Source organism: Callorhinus ursinus, unplaced genomic scaffold (genome assembly GCF_003265705.2).
Source record: "Callorhinus ursinus isolate GAN/ISIS: 27379988/994484 unplaced genomic scaffold, GSC_fseal_2.0 scaffold7, whole genome shotgun sequence".
NCBI lineage: Eukaryota > Metazoa > Chordata > Mammalia > Carnivora > Otariidae > Callorhinus > Callorhinus ursinus.
The window spans coordinates 16,888,469-16,895,831 of NW_027397069.1; positions in this window are offsets into that span (position 1 = coordinate 16,888,469).

Below are 7,363 nucleotides of genomic sequence, written 5' to 3' on the forward strand. Positions count from 1 at the left end.
TTATCTCTCGGCACCGCCTTGTCAGAGACCTGGGTCAAGTTATAGAACTTCTTTGAACATTATATTCATTATCTTTAAAAGAGAAATAATATTACCTGATAATCATAACAATACCTGTCTTGTAGGTTGTTATTAGGATCAGAAACAAAGCATGTAGTCATTTGCATTTCACAAAAGCCCAATATATAATAGCATTTGTTTCTAATGTGATCTTCATCGCTATTATTCATTTTGCATTTGTAGACAGTCTTGGATATTCCATAAATGCTATCATAAACTATTTTCACTTTCCACATGGCAAATATAAAAAGAGCTCTCATTTTCAAAGAGTCATTTTTAGTTGTATTTTCTTCTCCTTTCTTTTTTCCTTTTTAAGAAGAAAGCACTGTTACACTGATTCATTATAATTCTCTGTGAAACACTATCTGAAATTGCTTTCTCAAAGAAGACCTAGTCTGTACATTTTTTTGTTATTACATTTAAAATGTATAGACATACATTTAATTTACATTTAAAATAGGGATACACCTATTCTACAATAGTCTTACATCTAGAATTTCAATCCTAAGTAAATCTTCTAGAAAAACTGATACTATGTAAAAACACGTTATTTTAAAAATCTAGAGTTGTTGGAGTGGCCAGAATATCAAGTGAAGTCGATCCCTTCTTTCAAGTGCACCATGCTTTCTGTAAATCCCTGTTAGACAAAAAAAAAAAAAAAAAAAAAAAAGTCCTTGAGAAAGTTCTGTCTCTTTCATGTTTTATTTTTCATGCCATCAGCCATCTTTCTGGGGGTTTGCTATACCTCTTTGAGGAAGGGGGCTAGAAAACAGTACCGATCGTGGGTACTGTTGCTCTGCCTTCAGCTGCTCTGGCTGAACTCGGCTGAGCTGTGGCGGACCTCAGCGGTGGCAGGTGCAATTCTCTGGAGCCTATGATCAAAGAATTCATGCAACTGGTGGGCTGATACCTGTGTCTAACATCAAAAAACAATACTAGGACTATGTGGCGCCTGGGTGGCTCAATGGGTTAAGCGTCTGTCTCTTGATGTCATCAGGGTTCATGATCTCAGAGTCATGAGATCACTATCACTCCTTACCTGAGTCTTAAATGCTAATCTTGATTGCTAGTATCTGATGTCAGCAAGTAAATATTTTGTCATGTAAACTTCTCAAATCCTAGTTTAGTTCTGCTTCATAAGTCCTATTAAAGTTGTACTAGAACAAAAGTTGTTTTCCCATTCTTGATACTTGCCTAAAATCGCTCACCCTCAAATTAGCTTTTACAGTAATTTCATGGATATTTTAATTCATGTGTTGCATTTCTTCTGAGCTTTCCAGATTGTCCATGTCAAGTGCCAATCAGCAGTACTGAGGCCAGTGGTAGGGAGGTGGGGGGTGGGGTGGGGATTACATAGAAGACAGGGAACAAGGTAAGAGTAGGAAGAAAAACGTATCAATCACGCCACAGTAGTCATAATTAATCACCTTGTGGGAAGAATCATAGCCTCAGGAAGCCACCTGAAATTAGCCTTGCCCAGTGACCCCCTTCCTGCACCGGTATTGTCAGCATCTCGGGCTCATCTGGAGAGCGGAAGTCACTCGGCCCTTGGAGGGCTCTCAGAAACCAGCCACACCTGCAGCCTCATCTGTGATGAGCATCGAAATAGAAGTTACCGGTGTCACAATTAACCTTGACCAGCCATGATCATTGAATACTGAGTTTGAGAGTACATACAAACACATAGTAAACTCCACTGAACTATTATCAAAGTTACAAACTGAGGTATGGAAATTTGAGAACAAAGATTAAATCTCATATCACTTAAAATTATACTTGGGCTACAAGAGGAAATGTCAAATTTATAGTTGGTGTAGATGATTCTTTGCTCTGTCCTTTTTTAGCTTAAGACTACCTGCACTGATGAAAGTGTGGTGAATGATTTCTAATTATATAAGTCATTGTTCAAATAAATGGTACACTATAAAGCAGATTACCAACTTAAGAAAATAAGACAGAGGTTTCCAGAGATTTCCACCATGGAGGGTGATACAGACGACCTTCACCCACAGCATCTTAGTTGAAAACAGGACCTTGATAGCCAATCAGAACTCTGTGGAGTCAACCAGTTTGGCCATAATGACATCCCAAGCCCTCACTCAGGACTATACCATCAAGGTGTATCCTCTGCCTAGTTTATCTCCTCCTCTCAAAAGATCCTCTCTGTGAAGAGTACAACTCTATTGCAGTCAGATTTCAGTGCACAAAAAAAGGAATTTGAAAGATTGAAGTCAGATAAATGGAATAGCAGTTCTAGTTATACCTGAGTACCGGCCATATCATGGGTTAAATTTTAGCTTGAAATGACTTTCTTCAAATTCTCAGGTGGTGAACTCATCCCAAGAGAACATAACACTGCAGGACTCACATGTTTAATGACATAAATCAGGACTTCAGGATGGAGTTTCTGGTTTGCGGGATTTTAAAACATCTCAATATCCATATATCCCAGTAAATAGTTGAAAGTCTAAAGAACAAAAGAAATATCTGACTCAATCTCAAGAAATAGGCATGCTTACATATTCCAAAATTGAAAAAAAAACATTGTAGTTGTAAATCATATGATTGTATCCCAAAGCCCTAGGATTTGGACTCATAGCCTCAGATTTTGAGCAGTTCTATTTTATTTACAACTAAATTTTGGCAGAGTTGAAGAATAAATATAGCTATTATATGGTGCATACTCAAACAGATTAAGAATACATAATAAACCATTTTCTTTTGGTTCTATTTCACTTAACTTTCAATTGTCTCACAATTTTTGCAGAATATTTAATATAAAATTGATATGCACAACTAGACAGAGGTGTAAATCAATTTTATAACACTTAATTCACTTTGGTTATACCTGTATTTTGAGGAACAGCATTAAACGAAGTAGATGCCTTAAAAAATGACAAAAGGGAAGCCTGAAGGCTAATTTTGGCTGCACCGACTTAAATGTATGAATAAAATATGTGGAAGAAGTCTGGAAGGAAATTTATCTTTGATTCCACACAGTAGCTTGAAGCTCTTCCTTTAAATAAGACTATGGTTTTGCTTAATGGGTATAGAATTTCAGATTTGCAGGATAAAACAAATCCGGAGATCTCCTTCATGACAATATGAAAATGCTTAACACTATAGAACTGTACATTTACTGTACAAAGGGATAAGATGGTAACATTTATGTTACATCTTTTTAACCACAATAAAGAAAGACACTGGAATCTGAGTACTAACATTCTAACTTCTTGATATTTTTGATTCTCCTTTTTGTATATTTTAATTAATTTTATTCTCCAAATAATAGCAAAGCTGACATTACATAGCCAAATCATAGAATAAAGTATAAAATAAAAGTACAATTCTACCTCTACCCAAAATTTACAATATTCCCCCTGAAAACCCTAAAATATTATTATATATTTTTTCACTCCATCGAATATCTTGGAAGTCACCCTTTCATTCAGGCAACAACAACAAAAAATATTGGGTTTTGAGTACCTGCTGTGTAAAAGGCATGCTTCACCTGTATAGACATTCTAGACATGAATCAAACAGACAGTCCCTACCTACACTGAGCTTAAAAACAAATGGAGTTCTTTTCCAAGAAGGTAATTTTGATATATGTCTTCTTTTTGAATGCTGCCCAATATTTCATTGGATAGATTTATTTGATTTTATTGAACCTGTCTACTGTTAAATACTTTGGAGAATTCCATTTTTTGGAGCTATTACAGTAACGCTGCAATGAACACTTTATATATAAATATATTTAAGCACACATAAGAATCTATTTATATAATGAATGTATAGACACACAATTGGATACAAAAGCGTTTTACATTTCTGCATTGAAAATTTTGGAACACTTTGCCAAAGTGTCTCCAAAATCCTTTTAATATTTTAAACTTCTACTATCTTAAGTGGAATTCCTGATCCCAGCCTCACCACCCATCATACATTAATACATACTAGAATCTTGTCAGTCCACAATTACCTGTACTTTATTTATGATTCAGTTGACAATGCACAGGTGAGCAAGTGTACTTTAGTAGTAAAAAGTCATATTCTGTGGCCTTGTTAGTTATAGTGGGGTTGCTTGGCAGGCAACATCAGCATCACCTGGGATCTTATTAGAAATACAGATCCCTAATCATATTTTGTATTTTAACAAGATCCTGGTTCATCTAAAACGTTAAATTCCAAGAAGTGCTAATTTAGGATATGTAGACCTAGGTTTCGATATTGTTACGCTGCATAAATACCTAATGGCTGTGTGAATCTGAACATGTCAATAAACTTAACATAGGTTTTGTACCTCTATGTAATGTGGACAATAGAATCACGTGCTCCATTCAGTTATTAGGCAATTTCAACAAACTAGTATTTGTAAAGTAGGGAGTGGAGCACTTAGCATGTGATCATTGTCCAGTAAATATTGGCTCCTATCAGCTATTTTGAATGCCATATTTATCATATTATTATTATTTGATTGGGGTATTAGCTGTTAAGAATAATTGAAATTTAAATTAGTGAAGTTTACTATACTTTTTCATTATGATGTATGGTTTTTGTACACTGGTGTAAAATGTGCTTTCCTTTTTCAATCCTATATGTAAATGATTCAAATTTTCTTCACATCTTATACAGTTTTAACTCTTTAATCCTGCAATTTATTTTCTATATATACTTACCATGAAACTTTTTTTAACGATCATGGCTCTTCAAAAATATCGGAGCTAAGTAAACATTCAGCCGGTTTGCCAATCAGTGCAAATGAGTCCTTCTAGCGTGTCTCCTAATGTTATGTGTATGTGTGTGTGTTTCCCCAGGCCCTTTTTAAATGATTCACATCAAGCCCTTAATACCCTCCTAGGGAGACTATTGTATACTTTAATAAATCTGTCTACTATCTTTCCCTCTTTATGTGCAGCTTAAATTCTTTTTGGCTCAATTTCATTTCATTACTTTGAGTTCAACTAAATTTTTGTTTTATCAGTCTGTTGAGAGAGTAAAAAATTGGATATGCATTTGTTTTTTGTTTTTTTTTTTTTTTTTTCATTTACTAAACACTTTCAATACCGCTGGGGACATGCACACGAGGATGCTCAAGTCCTACACTTCTGATGAGCATCGTGGTCGCTCATTGTGTGAAATATTTCATCTCTGGTCAGCAGGCCTAGAGGGTACGTTATTCATAAATGATAGGCATCTTCGCTTTTTAGCTTTAGGAAAGTTTTCTTTAAATTTCCATAAGCATTTCGGTGTTGCTTTCTTCTTGAAATTAATATATTTGTGTAAGTTATTTGAAATTCCCTGTGGAGAATAAAGAGACTATAAATATTATTCCATGGTGAAGATAGATTAGGAAAAAAAAAGAGGAATGCATTAGAAAGCGCTTCCTGATTAGAATCTTCTTTAACCTACATATATTTTGGACTTAATTATAATTTAAGATGTAGTCAGATTTATGATTCTCATTGCTCCTCTTTTACTTGAGGAAAATATATGTTTCCAATTTGATTTTCAGCTTTTTCCCCCAATTTCCTTTTATGTGGAATCTTGATCCCTCCGGTCCCAGAGCTGGTCTATCAGGACAATTCAGAAGATTCCACTGTATTTCTGAAATAGATCATTTAATATTATAAATGATATAAACATATATATTTGTTCCTTGGTTTCTCCATTGTTCTTCTAAGATTGTGAACGATACATCTGAAGTTAGGAAAGTACCTTGAGTTTTCATAAAATAACCACTGACAGAAACCATAAGAGACTCTTAATCTCAGGAAACAAACTGAGGGTTTCTAGAGTGGGGGGTGGGAGGGATGGGGTGGCTGGGTGACAGATATTGGGGAGGGTGTGTGCTATGGTGAGCGCTGTGAATTGTGTAAGACTGATCGAATCACAGACCCGTACCCCTGAAACAAATAATACATTATATGTTAATTTAAAAAACTAAAAAAAGAAATGCGACTTCCTAACTTCCTGCTTCCTTCAGCATGTTCAATTCCTTCAGCCCTTTAAGAAAAGCACTTGCTAGTGTTCTGTCTGCATGAGATTCTACTTCCACTGAAGATGTTAAAAGTCACAAGACAATATCAAGCCAGTCAGTCTATAAAACCATAACTCAAAGGCTGACAAGTCCCTTCTAGGAGAGATGGAACACACAGACATATTTTCCCTTTGGAAGACCGTGGGTGGCAGCTATAAAAGTGGGGAAGAAGAAAACTAAAACAAAACAAAATCCAAAAGATTAAAGGTCAAATATGGGCTAGTGGAAAGGTTTAGAATGCCCTTTAGCTACAGACTCACTAATGTCTTTGACCACCTGTCACCTCTTTCCCACTGGCTTCCGCCAAATGCACTTGAGAGAGTTTGAGTTCAGGGCAAAAGACCTGAGAGAGCTTTCTTCAGGAGTGCAGGTGTATAAAGAGTGAATGACTTTGGCAGCACAGTTGCAAATTACTGGACTCTTCTGTATAAATAAAAACCATCTGCCCCTAAGGGAAGGGAAGAATTTTTTTTTTTTTAATCATCAAACCCCTCAACCTTCAGTCCCTAGAAAACCTCAGTGACCACTGTACCATTTGGGGAGCTCATTTAAAAATAAATGACTGAGGGCGCCTGGGTGGCTCAGTTGGTTAAGCGACTGCCTTCAGCTCAGGTCATGATCCTGGAGTCTCTGGATCGAGCCCCACATCAGGCTCCCTGCTTGGCAGAGAGTCTACTTCTCCCTCTAGCCCTCCCCCCTCTCATGTGCTCTCTCTCTCTCTCATTTTCTGTGTCTCAAATAAATAAATAAAATCTTTAAAAAAATAAAAAATAAAAATAAATGACTGAATAAATGCATACATAAGGGAAAAGAGATAAATTTCCCATGCTTAAGAACTCTGCATTAATTTTCTAGGGCTGCTGTAACAAATCACCATGAAGTACATGGCTTAAAACAACACAAATGTATTCTCTCACAAAATTAAGTTGTTGGCAGTAGCATGGTCTCTCTCAAGAGACCAAGGGGAGGAGTTGTCCCCCTTGTCTCTTCCTGCTTTCTGGTGGTTGCAGCGATCCCTGCTCTTCATTACCTATAAATGCATCCCACCAATCTCTGCCTCTGTCAACAATTGTCCTTCTTACCCCTGTGTTTCTCCATCTCTGTGTCTCTTCTCTTCTTATGAAGACCTTAGTAATATTGGATTAAAGGCCAACTTTAATATGACCTTGTCTTAACTAATTAAATTTGCAGTTGCCTTATTTCCAATAAGGCCACATTCTGAGGTTCTGAGAGAGACATGTATTTGTAAGGTACACTATTAAA